At 30.3% G+C, this 24539-nt stretch overlaps 1 protein-coding gene across 4 annotated transcripts in view; it reads right to left on the bottom strand.

The window, feature by feature from the left end:
• The window catches only part of LOC107449324 (leucine-rich repeat and immunoglobulin-like domain-containing nogo receptor-interacting protein 2), a 231102-nt gene that overhangs the window by 72978 nt on the left and 133585 nt on the right, over positions 1 to 24539 (bottom strand). Inside the window, exon 1 of one of the 4 annotated variants that reach the window (XM_016064822.3) lies at positions 11067 to 11229. The exons of the other annotated variants lie outside the window; for them this stretch is intronic. The gene's annotated coding sequence lies outside the window, so the exon portion shown is untranslated. Of the gene's footprint in view, positions 1 to 11066; positions 11230 to 24539 lie in introns of those variants that run through there. 4 annotated transcript variants of the gene reach the window in all.

Here is a 24539-nt window from a genome sequence, read left to right as displayed (position 1 = left end):
TAACACTCCAGAAATTCTCTTTGACTATTCATAAAAATCCAACCCCCTTAAAACATAGAAATTAATCAATTTAGGTTAAGAGGACCCAATCGATAACTAAAATGGTTCAACCAATCCTAAGCATCAAAGGAAAAATTTATGTTTCAGCTACGATTATTTAAAATATCTGGCTAAAAGGGACTAGAAGTTCCTTCAGAGGGACTTTTTTCTTCTTTCATCGACATGACAGTCTAGTTAGTACAGGCCAGAGCCATTCAGAAAGTAATTTCCACCAGACTCTTATCAGACACTTGGTTTCTCCATCTATTGATGTCCATACTTTTAAGATCTTTTTCAAACAGAATCAATTCATCCGATGTTTGGTTTGCAGGTTTCAAAAACTCTTTTCGGTTTCAGGTGAACTCTCTTTCTTACCTGGGTCATCATCATCTTTTCTATCGACGTTGCCCAACCATCTTTTTCCTTAGGATTAGTACATATAATTACAAATCCTATAGGACTTTATCTTATAGGATTTGTTCCTACCCTGTAAGATCTTATCCAATAAGATTTAATCCTGTAGGAGAGGAACTAACATTATGTTTGGTTACTTAAACTTTCTGTATAATTCGTAATTGTACTGAATCCGCCAAACATCGTTTTCGCTAACAGACCCAAAAATGGCTCTGATTATTTTTCCTTCAAAAATTAGTAGTTTATTTTCATATTTTTATTTAATGGCCAGCATTTGCTGCCATAAAGTAATACAGATTTAATTAGAGTACAATACAAATCAATTTTATTTTTAATGGAAATAAGCTTTGACTTCAATAGGTTTCATAATTCAAAGTAACTCCTAGTACACATCGTTATTCTGTTATTAATATTTGTTTCTCTATCATTTTTAACTGTAACAATTGTTCATAGGTATTTGAACTGACTGACAATTTCAAATGGTTAATTATTAGAGAGGTTAACCTTCAAAATTTTGATTAATGACTGTCATAAATTTGGTCTCATTCTGATTAATAGTTAAATCCAATGTTTCAGAAGCCGGAAGATTGGTAAAAATCTCTGAGATAGCCTGTTTGGTACACTGTAGCCGAACACAATATTCTGTCGAGAAAACGAATCAGGAATGGGGTTCGTAATTCCTTTCCCAATCAGGTGTTCACCATAAACTGGGTGGAAGAAGAAATCCGTTAAATTTTACAAACCTCAATCTTAAATATAAAACTCAATAAAATAAACAGTTGAACTGAAATAATAATTAAATTAATTTAGTAAATTAGAATAGAAATTAAGTTACGATACAGTCTTAAAAGTATCTTATCAGTAATACATATGTCTTAACCTAATTAAAAGCCCGACTCTTTGCAAAGCACCAGGGTAATTGGAAAAGCTTTCAGTATCTTTGAATCATTCTAGCAGTTTTAAGTCCATGAAACTATTTAACTTTGGCTAATTAGAGAATATATCATCCATTTCTTAAGCAATAAGATTTAGAGTAAGGAGGCTTTATTGCAACAAGTTGAGTATAGGAAAGGTTCATTAAAGAGAATTCTCAAAAAAAAAGGAGTCAAGTAAAAGTTAGTTAAAGTTAAATAAATGCTGAATTATTTCTGTTTATGGAATGATGATTAAATTTACTTTTGGACATCTTTGAATTATTTAAGTAAACAAGTTTCTTCAAAATATGATGCAGAGAAAACTATAACATCAATAAAAAATCAGAAAAATGGTTTTAATAGCGACGAGTATTATAAAGACTTTTATTAAATGATCTATAAGTAATTTCCATATTCTTAAATTTTTTTATCTAGAAATAAATAAAGAAACATCATAAAACTTTTATAGAAGAAAGATAGCGAATACTGATCTCAAAATTGAAATTCTCCGAAACAGAGGATGATAGAGAAATGAAACAAACGGAACGTATATGATGATAGTTGCTAAAATTGTATACAGAAATTTTGAAACTAAGTTCGCCAACAGAGCGTGCTGTATACTATACTGAGCTATTGAAAGGAATAAAATTGCCGTAGCACTATAAACTAATCTATGATATTCCAGCAGTACCAGATACTCACTTTGTTCTATAGAATGCATGTGTTGAGTACGGCAAGAAATATACCCTATTTCTTCCACTCCTATATTTTATTAAACAAAATTCTTAAAAGAAAATACAAAATTGCAACATATTTCTAAGACATAAACTCGAATTCCATTGTATAAGTCAAAAGTTATTTGGAGACAAATAAAAACGCTTTCACCTAACTCTCCATTATACAAAATCTATCCAATTCTTATTTCAAAACGTAACAGCATGGTTTAAAACTCCTAATCACGTACAGCAACCTTCCTTCACGCTTCAGCCCTAAAACTGATTGCGCTGGTCATCAATTGCTTGCAGCTCCATCTGTTGGCTACTTTCGTGTCTAAATTCCAAAATTTCGGAATGAAAGTTTTGTAGTTCTCACAATAAACATACCGTTTGTTTCATTTTTCTATCGCTCTATGTTTCGAAGATTTTTAATTTCTAAATTAATTAGTTCTTCGCTAGACATCTGTATATTCTAATTTTGTTTCAGTCTTTTATTTTTTTCCCAATGCGAATCACTTTATATCTAAGTACATAAAAGGTGTCAAAGCGTGTCCAATTAGTATCAAATGACTTTTAGTTTTTTTTTTCTTTTTCCAAATGTGGCTTGTTAAAGTTGTTTCCTCCCCCCTTTTTCTTATAAACAAATATATGTTAACAAAACTTTTTGTCTGACTAGACTTTTTAATTTAAAGTTCCGGAAGACTGTACGGCACATTGTAATGAGTCTAAAAAAATTCAGGTTGATACAGTAATTCTTCGCGCAATTTTCTAATTAGCCTAAATAGACATTAGTTGAATAAAATAAGCAAAATAATAAGAATCAGTCTGAATAAAATAGACTTTTTCTATCAGCTTGAAACACTTCAAAATAACTATAATTGTAAAAAGACGGGTTTTTCAATAGTAAATTCCAATTCCTCCACAAAAATTAAACAAATTGTAACATGTCCCATTAAAAGATTTTTGTGGACTTGTAAGCATTTGGAAATCTAGATGATGATTGATTTGGAAATCTAGATGTTTCAAAAGTTTTGGAACCTTTATTTAAATTTGAAAGTCTGTACATATTGCTTGCAATAATATGCATACAAAAAGTATATACATTACACGCAAAATATAAATTTATTTGTTTTAATGCATCTTGCATCAAAATTCCTCATATGAAAAAAGAAGCTAAATCAAAAATATAAAATTAAATATATACCTTTTTATGATCCCACTAAGAAACAGGTTTCTTTTTAAGACTAGATAATTCTAATAATACAACTGATGAAAATAACTCTATTATTGATGATTAATAACATAGTTATTTTTCATGATTTGGTGTTTATCATGATTTTTTTTCCAATTTTTATTGGTAAATGGACTACTAATAATGATAAAAGATATTTAAAAGAAATCTTTAAATTTAATGTGTCTAATTTAGACAGTATTTGTTTTAATATTATAAGAACATTGTGTCCAAAACTATCAATTTCCCTATTTATTAATAGTTTTTAATTATATGATAATACGGCTTTGAATGATTTTTTTTATTTCACTTATTTCCATTTTTAAAATGATTTTTACGTATAAAATTTCCTAATCAAGACTGATTCAACGGGAATGAATCAGCGCTCTTATTCAAATAACTTTTTTGAATCAGCAGAATTATTGAATCAATAAGTTGAAATTTGCTAATTCATATTATCAAACTTGAACTACGTCAATTCTGCCATTTTCTCCGGCATGGAAAGAGTAAAAATTATCAATGTTCTAGTAAAAAAATATTTTATAAATATGTAGCTATACTTCGATTATTTATATACCAAATGTGAATGAAAAAAAAAATTCTTTAGCTTTTTTTCCATAAAAAGAAAAGACCAAAAAAACTAATTTTGTTTGTCCCTGAGTCATTTAATCATCCATCAGCATTAATGATGATTCAAATAAAAATAGGTTCACAGTAAACGCCGACGTCAAAGTCTCAGAGTCTTGCGCCCTTTGAGCATTTTTTTTTCAGGTAGAGAGTTTTAAAAAGCTGCCTTGCTGAGTCATTTGACGTCGGCACTCACTGTGAACCTACCCTACCGAGTCTCACCAACACCTCCTAGGAGAGAAGGCCTCAGCGCGGATCAATTCAGTAGTCTGACGTAACGAACATAAAGTGCGCAGTTTAGGAAAATGAGAAAGATGCCACTACGTTCGAGCTACTAAGCTGCGCAGTAGGAGAGAATACGAATGATGTCATTATGTTTAAAATACTAAAGGATAAAATTTCTTTTTATGGTACCGTGCTGAGGGCTTCTCTGTTCTAGGAGGCATTTGTTCAATACCTCAATCTAGATTATTTTATTAAACCAATAAAATGTCAGTAACTTTCATAACGCAGGTGGGCGTAGTCGGAAAAAAAAAATCTGAAAAGGCGACTGACTTTTAGATGTTAATTTATTTCCTTTTTAAGAAAGATACTGGGTAGATCAATTTAAATTTAAAAAAAAAAAAAATTTGTTTTATTTTTACAAAATTAAATAATAAAGAACGAGTAATGGTGTTTGGGCAAGATTTTATCTTTAAATGTTTTCCTCCGTAAATACAAGTTGCTTCGAAATGCATGCAAATCTATTCATTGTAAATTTAATTATACCAACCTCAGGAGACACAAAAGTCGTGAAAATTCCCGGATTTCTTAAGAGCATGAAGTTCACCTTAAATTTACGAAAGCCTTGAAATATAGCGAGGAAAATATTTGTTTTGCCGTTTGCTCATCAAGAAGACCTGGTTTAAGAGCTGTGCATTTTATTTTTGCGCCTCAAGTTTAAAAAAACTGTTTTGCTTAGATGAAGCACAAGGTGCAAAAACAGAATTATCGAGTTCTCTCAAAAGTCCTTTTTTCATCGAAATAGTTAGAAATTTAAATAATATATACGCATATTTGAAAGTCTAGCCTTTACCAGTTGATTTTAAGAAAAAAAACATGGAAATATTAAATAATGAAAAATATATGTTTACGCAAAATCCGGGGTTATTAAACGTATGTTTATGTTAAATCCGGGATTAAAATGAAAAGTTCTTTTTTTTTAATAAAAAATGTGCTATATCAAATTTAATTTTATTTTTCTGATAAATTTTGAATGTTAAGTTTTACTAATAAATCTTGTTGATTTGTTAGTTAGAAATATAAATAATATATAAATACACACCCATATTTGAAATTGTAGCCTTTTTCGTTTGATTTCAAAGCAAAAAATTAATCAAAATATAAAATATATTAAATCTTAAATCAATAGGTTTTTTTAAATAAAAAATTATATCAAATTTAATTTAATTTCAAACATAAACTTTGTAAGTTAATTCTGTTAACTTTCGTTATATTCTCTCTTTATAAAAATGAAATAAGCGTATTTAATTCTCTTCACGCAATTTTCAACTGGGCTTTCATTAATATAGTAGCTCATTTCATAGGGTTAGAGCTGCTGAAACTGGTACTCTAGAATCAGCACTTAAATTTTAATTTAAAGGAATTGCATTTCGCTTTTAATTTCCTTCGACTTCATTTCGCTTTTAGAATAATTATATTTCGCTTTTAATTTAATGTAACAAAACTTTATTCACAGTAAATCATCGATTTCGTAACAAATTTCAAAGTGATGTGCATTTTTTGTATAATACTTAAGCTTCAAAATTATTTAATTAAAAAAGCGAAATTTAAATTAAAATTTTTAAAGATTTTACTATACAAATCCATTGTTCCTTGCTTTTAGTGTGTTGTAGATGTTTTGCAGAAATTTGTTGTAATAGAAGGATTCCATTTTTTTATTTATTTTTATTGTCTTAGTAAATTTGAAACAAAAACTAATTATTTTGTTTTAAATTTTAACTATACTTTCCTTCCTTATTAAATACAATCAATATTTTCATTTTTATTCAATTTAACTATTCATTTCCATTATTATTAATTATAATTAACCTTTTTGTTACTAATTATTCATAATTGATACTTATAAATTTCTTTTTTTATCAATATTGATTATAATTTATCGTTATTATTATCAATCTCATTATTATGATTATAAAACATACTATTGATTATTAATGATTGTTTTTACATGAATATTATTTGCATGGTTACCTTCTATTTTTCATAACTATTATTGCCTATATTATTATTCTTATTATAATTAACTAATTTTAGCAATAATTCATCCTTATTTTGGTCAATCACAATTACTTACAACTGTGATTGCGATTTACTATCGCAACTATTTTCTATTTGGGGTAATTTAATTGAAACAAAGAAGAATACCATTACTGTTTTAAAATATTCACACATTTTCAAATGAATATATTGATCACGTAAAAAAATAAAGCGAAAAAGTATGTATTTATTTTCACAATACTTTGAATATTGTGATCTGTCTGAAAATTATTTATTGGAAATAAGTTATGAGAAACGAAACGCAGGCATGGTCACTGATGAAAAACTTCGTTTAGAAAATATTTAATAAAGCTGGACTGATAAATTTAATCTTCAGACAATTTTTTTAAATTGAACACCACGTAGTTTCCGTTGCACGTATAAAGCACGTATACCGTTTTCAACAATTATACAGTTTTTAATATGAGTGGAACTAATTTTTCCAGTTTTCTGGAAAAATTTGTTCCATATATGAGTCCTTTAGTTCCGGCCAAGATGGCTCCACGCAGAATTAGAACATCGTTTATTACTAACGTTCATCTGTACCGTGGATTAGTTATAAGATTGATGCATACTTTATCGCTAATAGTGCAGAAATCAGTTTATTATACCGATTATAGAAGTAATGCTTGTTAGCTTGGATGATTCACTAAAACGCCGAAAATTCTTTTGTTTCAACATTATTGCTAAGTATGAAAAATTGCATGAACTAAAGACCTCCAAATTCACAAATTATTTGAGTATAAAAGTATTTTTTGGAGAAATTTAAAAAAGAATTGTCATAAATTGAATTGACTAACATAAGCATGAATTAAAAAACACATAACGAGATCAAGGAAAAATAAGATAATGAGACATTTTATAAAATATCAGAAAGTTGTTGATTTTGATGAGAATAGTATTTGTTTTGAATTTAAGGTTCATACTAACCCATTACGGATTTTTCCATTTACTTTGCAAGGGTATTACTCACCCGTTACGGGTATTTTAATTTAATTTTGCTTTGTTTATGTGTGGATGTCAAATAAATGCGTTTTTGAAAAAAAAAGGAACTGTTTCTTTAATGTAGCTTGATTCCCTATAATATATATATGTTATTATTATTATTATTGTTATTAAATTTAGTTTAAAATTTCAAATGAATCGTCCAGATTATTGTTAGGTTTTGAAAATTAAATGATATGAGCACAGAAAATTTCAATAACTGCCATAGTTTCTTTTTTTATTATTATTTTTTTTATCTAAGACTAAGGGTAGACTATATTTGAGGGTGCCCCTAGATTCTCGTCAAGTTGTGATCGCGGTTGATCGCCAAGCTGGGCGATGTTGAAACCCAATCGTGATTCTGATTGGTTTAGATTTTAGCGTTATTTTTTAAAGTTCAACGCTTGTAATTTCAGAGATCCGTTAGATCTACGTAGGATATCGGCTGGTAAGGTTACTTTTGAATCTGGTCTATAAGATCGAAGATATGAGGGCAGTCATAAAAAGGGATTTGAGAAAAAAATGTCACCACAAGTCCGGTATTACAGACGCCATTTTCGATTCGTATTTTGTCTTATTTATTTGCCGATGGAGGTACACAGATTTTATTCATGATAAATTTAGACAGTATCTAACTGTTATTAGATATTTCTGTGCACCTAAATCTGAGAATATTCAAGCTTAATGAAGAAGTGAGTTGTTTTTTTTTCCTTTTCTTTCTGCGCCTACTCCATTAATTTTTGCTTCGATTTAAAATCCTTTTTATTGGGTTTATTAATTTTGCTTATATTGGGTTCATCAAGCTTTATCCGACATTTTGTTGAAATTTTCCAATGTTTTATTGAAATATCATTCTGCTTTGGCTGCCATTCCTATTACCACGGTGTTCCGCGCAAATAGGAATAGCGCCAAACATAAGTCACCAATTTCGCCGAGGGGCACCCTCAAGTATATTTTTCCTAAAACTAATTATTTAAACATAATTTCTTTCTATTGTGAGAAAGGAAGACTAAGCATAGCAAACCAGTGTGCTACTACTCACTTTTTATACAATGAGATATCCGTGATTGTAATTCGACAATTCTTCTATACACGGAATAGGCAAAGGCGAAACCCAAGTCAATTTCAATTTTTAATCAATTTCATCATTTTTCCATAATTTAGAAGACGCCAAAATAAATGGGCAACAAATGGAAAAAAAATACTCTAATATCTCTTTTTGCCACTTATGTTCATAAAGGACTAAAATTCTGCGATTGATTTCTCTTCAAACATGTCTTAAGTTTGTAAGTAATACTTCGGGTGGATCCTAGAATAGCTCATCTCTTGGCGATTTTTTGAAATCTCGCCAAACTAGGTTTCCGGAAGATATTTTGGGGAGATATGTTGTTGTAATATAAGTTATTTTTTATTTTATTTTATTAAATATATTTAAATAAATTTGTAATAATTTAAATTGCTTTTTAATAATACAAAAACAACGTTGTTCCAAGTAATAATCGCAAACTTTGCGAGATTTTGAAAAGTCGCCATGTGGTAGGCTATTCTAGGATTTTACCGAATGCTTCAGTTCCAAAAACTTATCAAGCAGAACATCAAGAACTTTTTCAGGAGTTATGCTAGACAGAATTGTTACAAAAATTCACTTTTTTATTTCTAAGAAATCACTAAGTTAAAACTCTAGTATTTATTTTCTTAGAACGTAAAGAAAAGAAAAAAAAAAGATTTAGGTATAAAACAAGCATTATCAGCTTCACTTCATTTCCCCTGAAGCTATGATAAAAATTTTCAGCATCTAGATTCTTAACAGTTTAACTAATTATTTATTTGCGATTTGTACATTGGAAATATGTAAAGCAGTTCATTTGTACCATTGCGAATAATTAAAAAAAAAAGAATTTTCAGGGTTGATCTCATAGCTTTCTTGAAGCATTGAAATTCCCTTCAGGTTGGGAATCACTGAAGTGTGTATTGTTCATAGTTAAAATAAACAAATATCCCACATCAAAATTACTAACAGTTAAAATAATCATTTGTTTGCTAATCTTTCCTTGGAAAGGTTTTAATCAATTTATTTGCATTATGAGAATATATGACAAAAAAAACGCATTTGAAATAATCAACAATTAACAAATTAAATTGATTTCAAAATTAATTAAAATTTTCATCACAAAAATTAGAAAATCATACCCCNGGGTGCCCCTTGATTCTCGCCAAGTTGTGATCGCGGTTGATCGCCAATCTGGGCGATGTTGAAACCCAATCGTGATTTTGATTGGTTTAGATTTTAGCGTTATTTTTTAAAGTTCAACGGTTGTAATTTCAGAGGTCCGTTAGATCTACGTAGGATACCGGCAGGTAAGGTATTTTCTAATTTCATCACAGAAATTAGAAAATCATACCCCAAATTCGTTTCCTTAAGATACAAAATAAAAGTTTGCAGTATAAATCAAGAATTTTAAGACTGACCGCATTTCCCCTTTGAAATTAAGGCTCAAGGGGGACTTTCATAATTTTAAAAGAATCATGCTCCAAACTGGCTTAAGGGAATTATACCCCAAAGGGGAATTTCCCCCTCATTGTGAGCGATTGAATTATACTTTTCATAGTTAAAATAAACAAATTTCCAACATCAAAATTCCTAACAGTTAAAATAATTATTTATTTGCTATTTCTTCCTTGGAAATGTGTTAAGCAATTTATTCGCACAATGAGAATATATGACAAAAAATGCATTCGAAATAATTACCGGATAATCATTAAAACAAGAAGATTATAACAAAAAGTGATAAATTATGCAAGAAAAAGACGTTTGTCTAATGGAAAGAGAGTCATTAATTCATTTGGCGAGAAAAAAATTTAAATTAAAATCAGTGCGAGAGAAAAATAAGTTTTTTTTCCCGTTAATTACACTTCCTCACATTCTAATGAATGGAAAAGATTTTCATTTTAATAATTAGTTTGTTTGTAACAGCTTTTTAGTCATCTTTTCATTTTAAGAAAATTAAATTTCGATCAACATGAATAATATTTTAGTGTCTATTTACATCTCTGTAAAAATATTGCATTAAAAATGAATTGATTTGGCGAGTAAATAATACATAAGTTATTTTATCTTTCAAGTTAAGCCTGGACTTCAGAGAATTAATGGAATTTATCGCATTATTTAAAGAGTGACAAGATCTTGTAAAGTAGGAATTACTTTTTAATGAATCCTCTATTTATCCAAATCTTTGTCCATTAGCATTGTGAAAAATATTGTATCCTGACTTCAATTTAATGCCAGGCCGATATAAATTGTAGTTTCGGACAAAAAAGTGGGAGGGAGAAAATTATCATCTCTCTTCATTACTTTGTGAAACTTATTAATCGAGAAAGGAGAGAGAGCCCTGGCTATATTAATTACTCTAAAATCTATTTTATCTTGAGTGGTTTTAAGTCTTCGGGGCACTTAATAACAGCATTAACCTAATTTCAACAGCAAAGTTCATTTTGTTAAATGTTGCTTTAACTTTCCGTTTATAAGGATTTTGGGTGAAACACAGGGTATTCGTGCTTAAAATAGCTAAACTAACTCCAGAAAATTCTGCAGTAACTACTAATCATTATTTTCATAAGTACGATAAGTTCATGTTGTTTGGTCACTGAGACTATTAGTGAAAAATTTATTACCTCGTAGTTTAGTACAAAATAGTATAAATTAAGAAAAAAAATTACAGAATGATTCTGAAATTGATGTACCGCTTAGGTGCCTCCTTTTTACCACTAACATTTATGGCAAAAAAACAAGTTTTTTTTTAAAATGTAGATACCTTTCCTCACCGAAAGTAGTTAATATTCCTGGAACTTGTCTGGAACCTTTCAAAAACAATCAGCACACATTACCTCTAAAGCTTGTTACGTTTCTGGAGCAAATCAGCGACTTTCAGCATTTTCAATTTACATGTAGCCATGAAATGCTGCTAAGTTAATCTAGTGATGGCATCTAGTGTGAAAGATAGTACTCAGTATTCCTCGTAAATAAAAGTACATGTAAAAATAATAAGTTGTACACGTACATTGTTAGAAATTTCACAGAAAAAATGGTTAAATAAGAATTTATTTAATTTTTACTTTACCATATTCAAACAAAACAGTCAAATAACCATAAATAAGATGGTATTAAAACTGCTAAACGTGAGAAAAAACCGTTTATTAGCTTACTTGACCTAATACGGGTAAACAACCGAAATGTTATTGTGCCTACTAGGCCCACCTATTGAAACAACTTAGTTCTTTGCAGATGGATACATATTATAGCCGAGTGGGCTAATCTGTCAATCTCCAGACAGTCAGAACGGGAGTTCGAGTCTAAACGTTGACACCACAATATTTCCTCCATTCTCTTCAACACATGAAGAGTTTCTAGTGTCCTGCACTCCCCAATTTGTGACACTAGATTATCAGAATACGATTTGTCAGGGATCGATGACAGTACCATAAAGCTGCTTATGACATAAAAAGTGTAGTATTTCCCAGTTTTTACCATAGGTGAAATAACCAAGTAAGCTAATTAAACCATATTCTAAGGTTCGTTTGAAAAAACACAACTCAACCACAACCTAACTCCTATGTCAAGTTAAATTTTATTTTTAACAGTTGTGAAACTATGCTTGTTATGAATGGTTAAAAAACCATATAGTTTTTTCATGGTTTTTTAAATATCCTCCTTATAAGCGGTTTCACAATCGTAAACTTTAAAAAATTATTCTTTACCGTAAACTTAACGATTGTTTGGATGGACAAACTGCTGCCAGTTATTTTATCGTAATTTTAGAATAAAAACTCTAACAGTGTACATGCCGTATTATAAAGAAAATATATTTTATGAAATATATTTTAACTGTATTAAAAACAGACATTACAGATACAACTTTTGAATAGTTCTTTAATTTTTGTGAAAAGTATCATAAGACTTACCCGTTCATTAAAAATTTCTGTTGAAATTTATTCTCCAAGATTCATAGCACAATAGGTGAAATGAACGTCAAATTCATAGGTTTGCTTTGAAATATAAAAATACCATTCAAACTTACCTACATATAACAAGAAAAGGAATTAATAATTCATAAAAAGTAAATATTTTGAGAAAAATAAATCATGATTTTCTTTTTAATAATTACCTTCATTTTTGATTTAAAAACATGCGTTTCATCTCAGAGAACCGAAAACAAGTTTAGAAAAAAAAATTGTGAACGTGAAATATTTTCAGGCTTTGTAACATTTCTTTTGCCGAAAATATTTAAATTTTGCTTTGCATTCCACAAATTTTACGATTTTTTTAAAAAGAAGCAAAAGGGGTTAGATTATAAAAATATTATTAAAATTTTAAGTAAACTTAATTTTGTTTTAACTCTACAACTATCTGTATATTATGGATAAATAAATAATGTAACATCAAGCCCAAAACAGCTAATTGCTATTTAAAACTGTAAATAGTGGATGCGTAAAAATAAAGTTATATTCTGCACTTTAATTTAAATCAATTAAATTAATTTTTGTTTAAGTCAAGTAAGGGTAATTATTATTGAAATTATAATTATGTTCAAATACAAGAAAATATATAAAATGTAAAATACTTAGAAATTAAAGCATCTCAAAATATATTAAATACGTCTGCGTGGTGCATCAAAACTATATTCAAAGTATTTGTTTATAATATGATAAAAAATATGCTTAAAAAATAAAGGAATGTTAGAAAACGGTTATATTCATATAGATAAAAATATAATAAGATAGTTACCCATTCGATATAAATAAATGTATATATATATATATATTTTTAATTTGTTGTTTCTTTTGATAGATCTCAATTTTAATATATCTCTTTAAGTGCAGTAATACACTGACCAACTCTAAATACCTATTTGTNATATATATATATATAAAATTTAAAGCAAAAGAATAGGCTTGAAAATTATCTAAAACTAAAAAAATAAATAAAAAAAAATTCTTATAAAACTTCTTTCACTTTAGTATATCTTATTAAACGTCTAATAAAAATAATGAAAAAATTATCCTTTCTCTTTTTTACTGCTGCACATCTTGAATGATTTAGAAATTCTTTAGCATCTGTAATTTTATGCTGTGTGATAAAAACGTATCACAACTTATACGTTGTAAAAAGAAAATAATAATAAAAAAAAAGAACAAACAGGGTGATAAAAGTATCAGAGCTAAAAACAGTAAAGAAAAAAAGTTTGATTAGAAAGCTTTAACGTTAAATTTCTTTTTAAAGAAAAGGAAATACGAGTTTTATTTTATCAGTTTCCTTTTTTGGAAAGCGTCAGTTACCTTCTTTATGAGAGTCAAATAGGTTTGAGATGACTGAAGCTTGTTTTTTATTGTTCTTTATATTAATTTTTATTATTACAATGCATATTTTTTCCATTATTTGTCGTATTTTTAACATTTTATTTATACTAGGGGGTTTCGCCCCCTGTTACTTTCACTCGCCGGCCCGCAAGGTTGCTACGTATTCATCCCTGTTTAATCCCCCTTAAAATTCGATTTGTGCATGATTTCTTAGTGTTGATCAATAGCGATTTATTGATTATTTACTTTTTTTCCTCCCCGTACAAGAATGGATAAACAGCTACTAAAAAACATAGAGTAAAGAACACAGTGGTCTTTATTAAAGCTACGCAATTTTTATTCTTTATTAGCAATCTTTTACCACTAGGGGTTCAAGTTGAAAAACATTTTATGGTAGTTACTTTTCCTATGTTCCATATTATATATAGCAAGTTTCATCGATCTCTGCATCAAAACTGGCTCTGTGTTGTTTTGAACAAGGTAACTTTAACTATAACTGCACTGTACTTATGTATCAAATTATCTGCAAGCTTCACGGTGATAATTAATCTGTCATATAGAGATTAAGTTTAAACGTGTCCTGATATGTGAAACGGTAGAGTTTGGCATCGTTATTTGAGGAACTATAGCTATGGTAATATTAAATGACGAACAATAGGTGGCGGTATTATTAAATGGGAAACGGAAGGACATGATATCGATATGCGAGTAAAGGAAAGATTTCGTTAACTGTGCCAAATATGGAGAAAGATTTAAATGCAATTTTCCAGAACTATATTAATCAAGCATGAGTAAAAAATTGCTGAAAATCAAACGCATGAGAAGAACGTGTTACATTTTTGGACCATTCAATAAAATTCGAAGAAATGGCTGCTAATTTACGCAGACAGTGCCCATAATTGTAACAAATTTCAGCAAAATTAGTAGAATTGACCGTTAATATATACAACTAGCTCTCTTTTTTCACAAGAAAGTCCTGAACCTGTAATTGCAGCGAGTGTCAGTGAAATAAGTAGTATTGAGCATTAATTTACATTGTTATTATATAAGGCCTCTTAATTCCGACCAAGGTATATACTACATCTCCCAGATGCTTACGACATCAGATTACTGAAAAGGTCCTGGATTAGAACCGAGAAGGCGTCAGAAAGCATTTCTCTCTCACTCCATCAAAGAGCACGTATCGACAGATGACAGCACTACACTATTTTATCTCGTTCCACGGTCAGCCTTAATTCGACGAAAAAAAAAAATCCGCATGGAACTCATACGGCATCAAGACCCGTGCATGTTAAAAAGAACTTCTGAAATCTATAAAACTGCATTAATTTTAAATTCATTTTTAATTTAATTACGTATGTAAATTATAACGTACATGTAAATACTGTTTAATAGAAACAACCTAACCAGTTGCTAACGGACAATTTGTTAATTTCTTGTAAGCTATTAAACAGGCGAACCACAATTACCCAAAATGCAAATAACAGAGATAATGCATGTACTTATTAATCGTTCACTCAGACGATTATTTTACGTAAAGGAGTGAGAGGGGGGTGTTGTGTGATATTATTCAATGGCTGATTAGGCTGTGTAAACATTCATGCATGCAAACTCATTAAATTCAGAAATCTCCTTTCCGACAATATTGTATTCAGCACGTTTTATCGATATACAATTGTATCGATGCCGCGTCGTTAATCTCTCTCTTCCAGGTGATTCGTTCTGATATTCTCCTGATATTCACAAACAAAGAGAGATTGATTTAAAAAAAAGAGCATTACATAATGTATTACATAATTACGATATGTTAAATAAATTTGACAGGGTCCGCTAAGTGTCATCTTTCGAGAAATCGTTAGATTTCCTTTGCAAACTAACGGCCCAATTTGTATAATAGCGTGAATAACATTGACATTACATAGATTTTGCATAACGTTTGTCTTACGTTAACCGTAATACTAACCTTATTTTCTACATTTCAGCGATACTGCGCATGCTCAGAAATAGAGTTTTGCTTCAGAGTGTGTCCTATCGATATTTATTGTTTTTTAAAATGGAGAAAAAATAAAATCGCATTTTAAAAAGTGAATAGTTTGTTTTTGTATGCCAATACCTTTTATTATCGAGTTAAAAATGCTTCTTGATCACAGCTGTTAAAGGCGTGCATTTGTTGTACCCATCTTATTGAGAACATACTTGTCTGTTTTAAAAGTTTTGAAAAATAAAAGAGTCTGTTTGAAAATGTGCGATGGTTTAAAAAGGAACTGCTGAAAATTATTTAGATGGTTCAGTATTAAAATACATCTGAAAATTGGGTACTTATACTTCAAGGAGAAAAAGATTATTGATACCCAGACGCGTGACCTACGATCTCAGCTCCAGCTGATCATTTATAGGTCTCTTCCCATTCGTTAGAATGTTAATTAAAGCGAAATTAATTAATTACAACGCAGTATCGCACATCTAATTTGTTAAACAATAATTATTTACTAAGCTTAGATTCATTATTTGCTTAGGTTTTTCATTGTAGCCATGATATATTTTTGTTTTGCTTGCATGGCAACTTCGATACATAACTAGTTTGTTTTTATTGTACTTGGCTTCGCACCTACCTTTGTATTAAGTAAGAAATATTCAGCGAAAGAGTTGAAATTTTTGTGATAGAAAATAAAACGTGTCACTTAAAAGATAGTTGAAAGACTTGTCTTACTCGAAATAGAATGGAAAGAGCAGCTGATAACGTAAGCAAATGTCGCGTTTCAACAACAAATCAGGATAGAGATACCTCTATTACGCCACTTGCAGGTATCCAGTTGAGTACTTGCGACTAATCATAAAGTTCTGCATGGAGTGTAAACGTTACAGCTTTACAGCATGAGTTTATGTTCACGTTTCGAACAGATTTAACTGGATACCCACAATCGGCCTTGCGTATACGTCTAACTTGATAAGCTGACCCAACCATGAAGTCACTTGCAAGTATGCAATTGTGTAGACAATAATTTTGGCCTGATACAGGAATTACAACAAGCAATTTGTTGACGAAATAAAAATTCAAAAAGTCATAAAAGGGATAATAGATAGTTAGCCAATTGATGTCACCTCAGTTGTAACTTACCCTAAACCATCAAATAAAGAATCAAGTTATCATACTAATACTTTTCCTTTTAGTTGTGTCATTTGCTTTAAAGATGAACTTTTGAAGTCAACCATTACTGAACTAGTGCCATTAAAAGTACTGATGAAAGACTACTTTTCAAAACGTGAATTATTGATTGTACTTCCAATGAAATGAAACATCACATAAGCTGCGTAGCTTATTCTTGTTTAAAAAAAAAGATGTTAGTTAAAATCTTTCAATTACTGATGCATTATTTACCTCTAATTTTTCTTAAAGTCTCTTTTTAAGACACTAAATTCATTGAAGAGCATTTTCATTCTATAGAAAAAAAGCAGTATATTTGTATAGTTTTGAATAAATGTATTAACGTAGGAAAAATAAACTTTAAAACGGAAAAAAGCGAGTACTTGGTATAACACTTTTCCTATTATGCACTTTTACAATTTTCAATAACACTTGCAATAATACTTTTCTTACAATAATAAGCATATTCTACCCACAAATTTGTTTAAAAACTTTGCAAACATGGCGCAAAATTAATATTGAAGTCAATGATGCTTACTTGCCCTAGATATTTAATTACCCCAGAAAATCTGGAGATTATTGACTATTATCAACATAAAACTAATAAAAAATACAACGGTATTTACTTTGCTTATGGTTTGTTAACGGTCACTAAATTCACTGTTTAGTAAAATTTTAACAAGTCTCTTTTCATTGAAAAGCTGTAAGAAGTTTTAGTTTATTTTAACTCAAAAATTATGGCCAAAAACGAACTTTGGAAAATCCAAAGATAATTTTTGGTGCCATTGAGCACCAAGGACAGTTCTTAGTGTAGTGAAACACCCCAGAAATGTTACATTATCTTTTGGTGTTAATGTTTAATTTAGGTGAAATTTTGTGTTTTGGTGTCCCCATATTTTGTGTTCTGAAACACCAAAATTTGTAATTCTAATAATGCATATAAGAGTCAGTGAGTAAAATTATTTTTATGATAAAGTTTAAGTAAGAACAATTAATTTAGAATGGATTTACTAAACAATCCTTGCAGTTAAATTAGTTGGCAAATAAACCATACACACAGCATATAGATAATACGAGACTTAATAAAAGAGATGACGATATAACTCTACTAACAATCTACCTACCGTTGCTATCTGACTGTTTCCAATCGAACGCCAAAATTGGCATAAATTAGCGTATACCAAAATTGGCGACGAAGTAGCGGGCTTTATTGGTGTTTAAATACAAATATACTCTTTCCTTTAAAATGGATACATACACTCGATTCGAGGATAGTTTGAAATAAAGTATACGTCCAAACAATATTTGTATTTTTTTCCATACCGAATTCGGAGAAGTATTACACCAGAATTTGCATAATGTACACAACAAAGAAATATTCGAATTATATTTTTGGAAGTTTCCTTTGAATAGCAGTTTTTCACCATGCTTGTGTGAAAGGATTTTGACTCAGAAAAAAGTTTCCCCAGACATTGTAGAAAATATGAAAGAGATAATGGCGGAAAATCTTCTTCTGGAATAATTTTTTAAAAATAACTAATACATTTATACACTGCACAACCTAATTACCGTAATTTTTAAAAAATATTATTTGGCTCTGTTCGCAGTAGGCCTAACATTTAATGATGTTAAAAATGTCTAATGTTAATTTTCTGTATTCCACATACCCCTTGAATTTTTTCTACACTTTTATTAGTTTAGTTACGATAGTTTTTCAACAATAAAACATAATGTAGCTTGAAAAAGAAATAAAGTTAAAAAGAAAAATTGCGAAAAAGCAATCAAAACTGCACTAGTTTACGAACAAATTAATTGGGATTTCGAAAAGAATACAAAAATTCCGTGTTCAGCTCATTAACAAATATAGTCTTTCTCAGCACGTCAAGTTTCAACTCTGTAGTTTCCTTTCAGTGGCTTATAGCGTGGCCCTGCATGCTATTTTTTACAACAAGTTTAATAGAAGCTAACTCGAACTAATTATTAATTTTAAATTTTTTTTATTCCATCGCTCTACATGACTTTTTTTTGTACACACCAACATAATTTCAAGCTTCTTAGTCTTGTTTGTTTTGTGCAGCAAAGCACAAATGTAATGTTAAGTTAGACGCCCAAAACGGAGACAGTTAATACAGAGAGTCATTCCATTTAATATTCAACATTAATCGTTTGAATATTAACCATTGAATATTTTATTATGTTAGAATATTACCCATTGAATATCTCCACACTTTTTGACTTTATCAACTTTAACACAATAATCACAAATTGTCTGGACTGCGATTTTCAAATACACTCTATAATAAAAAAAATCGACGCACCAAGAAGCAATCATCCGATTGTTTTGAAATTTCGTATGCATGAATGTTTTGAACAGATATGGCTGGAATGATGCCGACTGGGGACGTATAGTCTTTAGCGACGAATCCCGCTTGCAACTGCGTCCTGACGATCATCGAAGACGTGTTTGGAGACGCACAGGGCAGAGGGGGGATCCTGCCTTCACTATTGNATTTCTCATACTTATACTGCACAGCGGTACGTCGACGACATCCTAAGACCTGTTTTGCTACCGTTCCTTTTGCAGCGCCCTGGGGTGGTTTTCAGCAGGACAATGCCAGACCACATACGGCACGTGCTGCTATGAGCTGTCTGCAAGCTTGTCAAACTCTTCCTTGGCCAGCCAGATCACCAGATCTCTCTCCCATCGAGCATGTCAGGAATATGATGGGAAGGCGATTGCATCTAGCAAGGAATGTTGATGACCTCGTTCGACAATTAGATTGAATTTGGCAGGAAATACCCCAAGAGACCATCCGGGAGCTTCATCGGTCTATACCACGCCGTGTGGCAGCTTGTATCCAGGCTAGAGGCGGGTCAGCACCTTATTGAACTTGTTACTGTAACTCTGCAATAAATTATTCAATTGTTCTGAAATTTTAATCATTTACTATTCTGTACATTGTCTTCCTATCCACCAATTTTCGTTTCAATCGGACTACTCCTTCTTGGTGCGTCGATTTTTTTGTTATAGAGTGTAAATATGAATGCAAAAAAAGGAAAAAAGTTTTGGTGCGTCTCGGACGTATATTGGATGAAATTAATAAACGATTTTGACCATTGGACAACAGGAGGGGATACATCAGTGACACAGTTTTTGATACTCATGACTTGAAATGTTCTGGCGATTATGAAAATCTATTCAGAAAAAAAAGAAGGAAAAAAAAAACAATTGACTAATGGGTAAGAGAGATCGCAATAACGCAATTTTCTCTCTTTTTTCTCTCTATTTTGTTCGTATTTCTTAAATAGTTCGAGAAAATTTAACTTTCTTGATCTAAATCCTTATGCTACGCAACCTTTAGGATCTTTACGATTCGGCCGATCGTTAGAACCTTAGTAATGATCACTATGGTATTACACAACTTTTTTTATTCATTATTACACTCTTTTTTTATACTAAGCTCATTTAAAAAATAAATAAATAAAATTCAAAAATATGCAAAGCAAAAAAATGTCCTCTAACATATAAAAAAGTACTTCCAATAAAGAAATAAAAGTATGCCACTTTTATTAAATTGAGAAATACATTCTAAAGTATTCGCAGAACAAACGAACTAATAGTGAGTTAGATTTTAAGAGCACTTTTATTGCTATAATTCTTATTTGGGAATTTCGCCAAAAATATTAAATGGCATACTTTTAGTTTTTTAAAGTATATTTATGGTGTAACTTAAAAATGCCCCATTCTCTTAAAAAATAAAGAAGAATTTGATAGAGTTTTTCGACGTCTTTCAAGTTGGAGCAATCTAGTTCGTTTATAAAATAAGTTCGACAGAAAAGCACGTAATAAACGCAAGTGGTAAAACTGCGTCATAGCTTAACAGTTCAGGCACTAAACTATCATCGTGAAAAATAGAGGTTCGATCCCCAGTGGTGGCTTGAAGCTCACTCAGTTTTAGATCAATGTATACCAACTTGTCTGGTAAGTAAAGGCGGCATGTGCGTAATACTGATATTGCCATGAAAGGTCACAAAATTGTGAAGCTGCAACCTTCCTGAACCCCTGATTCACATTGGACTGTTACGGGAATACCATGAGGTAGCTTATTTTCAGAAAATCGCTTTGAAAAAAAGTTCAAAAGCAATCTAGTACGTTCATCTAATAAGTTTGCAGAATAACTCTTCATAAATATTAATAAATTTTGTTTCCACAAATATTTTTCTTTAAATTATTTTTCTTTACTACTTAATGAAGTTCGGATTTTGGTGTATTGAATAATTGTCAAAATTTATTTTTCTAAAAATCGTTGGTCATATAATTATTGTTGTTTATATAATTGTATTTTTATCTGGTTTTATTTTACTCCCTCAAGTGGAATACTATTTTATTTTTCCCATTCATAAATTATCCCACGGATAGCTGACTTAACCGCAGTTATCTCTTAATTGAATGATTGCCATTTTTTTGATAATTATCTGTATTACAAATTAAAAATTTAGTGTCACAAATTGCTTATATTTGTGTAAACATAGGTAGCTGCTTTTAAAATTTTTGTCGGATTTAAAAATGTTTATTTGTGATAGGTTTAAGATAATGACAAAATATATGTATTATGTTATACATAATATAGAAGTTCTCGAAAATAAAAGATACAATACTGCATACTCACTTAAAAAAATTTAATTGATTAAATGCGCAATTCCAGTTACTTACTGGAAGGTGCCTTATTTTTCTACTTAGTTTGCCGACATTGTCATAGTGTTTGTTAAGTCATGGTTCAGGCTTTTATATTCCACAGTCATAGAAATTAGCCGCCTGTTGTCGGAACAACATTTTAACTTAAGTTTTGATTACATCATCGCCGTGAGAATTTTGCCCTGCAAGATGTTTTTTTTTTCAAGTAAAATGATTGGTGAAAGATCCGGGCTGTATGGCGGATGATTTAAAATTTGTCCTTTAAACCTTTTGAGCAATGTTTCAGCATGAACCGCTATGGGAGTACGAACTCACGGGATTCTAAATTGAAGCATAAATTTAAAAAAAACGTGCTGCTCTAACTTGGATCACTGTAAAAATAGCAGGTGACCTCAAAGGAAAAGTAAAACATTCAGGATTACAGTTAGTGTTACCGTAAGACTCACAGACACTTTTACAGCACCCATATTATGCAGTTTCAGAGCAATATTTTGAGAAGTGCATTCTTTTTCTAACTTTAAAATATTATGTTTTTAAGAGAACAAGACATGCTTCATGAAATTTTTTAACGCAAATTAATAGATTTAAAGCATTAGTAAAATATTTGAATATTTTTTTGGCCTCATTTGTTCCAGAAAATATGAATCTAAAGAATTCCTGCACTCCAAATTTTCAGAAAACAACTTTAACAAACTCGTAAATTATAATTTAAAGTTCAAAAAGTAGTTTTATTTGAATAATACCATCTTCAGATTATTTGCTGAGAAATATTTATGAAGATCAAGCCATACGATACAATAAATCGAAATTAGAAGCGATATTCAAATTAAGGAATATTTTCCGGTTTCCATTACTCTTCCTCTTATTAATCGAAGGGACGGAAAACAGGAAATATCCGTTCGAATAATTAACCTGCAGCGACATTTACTAATGATGCCCGGATTTCCACCTTTGGATGTTGTATGTCCGTCCCATCTTAAAACAGGAGTTTGGGAAAGGGACTCATAATTAGTTTCTATGCCCTGAGAATCGATTTAAAAACTCCATTGTAATTATCGCGTGATTCTAATTTAACGAGTTTGGCGGATAAGTTTTAGTTATTAGATTCTTTTGAAAAAGAGTCTCCAACTAATTATTTATGTATTACCTGAAGAAACTATCTTTTGAAATATCCGATCACTCTCTTATGTTTAAACTGAATTAAATCAATCTCGATGTTTAATCTTTGGAAGATGTAAGTCGGCTGAACATTCTAAAGCTGTAACTATCGTAATATCACTAAATACAGTAAAGTTCCTTCATATTTAATGTTAAAATTGCAATAAAAAGACCAAAAAAGTGCATTTATTTTGAAAATCTATTTTGTTTTAAAATGCATATCATGAGTAAACTGCTTTTGTTGAAGATTGTAGAATGAATTGCATATCTCTTAATAAAACGCAGAAACGTCTACGACAGAAATTTTGATCAAAATGTTTTGAAATCGAGACTAGTTTTTGGAAGAAAGAAATGAAATGAAGTGAAATACCTTTTGACGTCATCGAAAACAGTGAATGGTGATTTTTAATCATGCCAAGAAGGGAAATAAGGGGATACGATAGATATGTGTTTAGCAAAAATCGCATTCGTCTGATAGGCTTAACAGGATTTCTTAAAATAGGAGAAGAATTGTCTATTGTTAGGAAGAAGATAACAGTAGGTGTTACATGATTGAAAACGTCATACGCTTCAAAAATATACAGAAGTGAAATGCATTCGTCATGTTTCAAGTGCATTAAAAATAGGACCCCATTTTCAAGACCTTGAATTTAACAAAACTAAACTTTTTCGAAACAACGAAAAAAAAAATTAAGCAACACCATTTAGCCGTTATAAGGAATTCGAAAAATATTCAATTTCTTAACATTATTGGAATCTTGGGCATCAATTGAATTTCGACAATATTAAATTATTTCCATCCTAATCACATCAGCTAATCTCGATGCACTGGAATCTTCTTTTATTCATTTTCATGCAGATTCCCTTGATAACGACATTAGTTCCTCATTACCCTTCGCGTTTAAATTCATTTTACCCTGATTTTCCTCTCGGCCACTGTGTTTTATCTTGTTCTGTTTTTTTCTCTCTCTCGGTTTCTGCGGTTTTCTCTAGTTTTTGTTTCTTGCCCTTACTTTCCAAATTTCTTTGGCAACTTCATCCTTTTTTTCAAACCATTTTTGTTTCGGTACATTCGCGTCTGTCAAGTCTTATAAATGGCTACCGATTTTTGATGCGCTTGAAACATATGATAATTATCATTTCATTTTTGCATATTTTTGAAGCGTATGAAGTTATCAATCAGGTAATGTCTTACCACTTCAACATACTGTTTTCTAAAAATAAGGGGTTAAAACTAATAGTTATAAGAACGAAACGATGTTCGTTTTTCAATTTCCTTCGTTGATAACAAAAATGTTCTCCTTTTAAGCAGTTTTTTTGTTGTGTTATAAGAAGGCTATACACTGTTGCAAGTTAAGAAAAAACATCTATTCCTATGGAGAGAGCCTGTTTACATCTAAGTGTACGCCAAATGGATTTGCCAAGCTCCCAGCGTGAACGAATATCAATACCACCAACTATTGAAACGAAGTTGTACAGCCTCCATTTTGTTGATTTCTTATTAATTACAATTACAGTTTTTAACAAGAATGATCAATTAAGTAAGAACTAATAAAAATGATGTCTAAAAATCGCAACAAATATGCGTCTTTGTCTACGCATTTAAAGAAACTGATGAAAGAATAATAAATATTGTTACTTGCAGACGATTTTCTTCGACAGCGAAGCAAAACTAAAAATTCTTGACCTCGCATTTGATTTGCTAAAAACATGTCAGTCTGATAGTCAATAACACGTGCTATTTTTAGTGATCCAATCAAATCCAACGTATGGCTGTTTCTTTTTTAAAAAAAGAATGCTCTTATTTACCGAAATATGTCGCCTTGTCTAGGATTCCAGTTAGGCGACGGAACTATAACCTTTTTTTATATAGTTCTATGATATATATTGTAAGAGATAGCACGAATTAAATTTTTGCCTGACGTGATTAACTTTTAAAAGC

Source organism: Parasteatoda tepidariorum, chromosome 3 (genome assembly GCF_043381705.1).
Source record: "Parasteatoda tepidariorum isolate YZ-2023 chromosome 3, CAS_Ptep_4.0, whole genome shotgun sequence".
In the NCBI taxonomy this organism is placed as follows: domain Eukaryota; kingdom Metazoa; phylum Arthropoda; class Arachnida; order Araneae; family Theridiidae; genus Parasteatoda; species Parasteatoda tepidariorum.
This window is presented reverse-complemented; position numbering and strand designations above follow the sequence as displayed.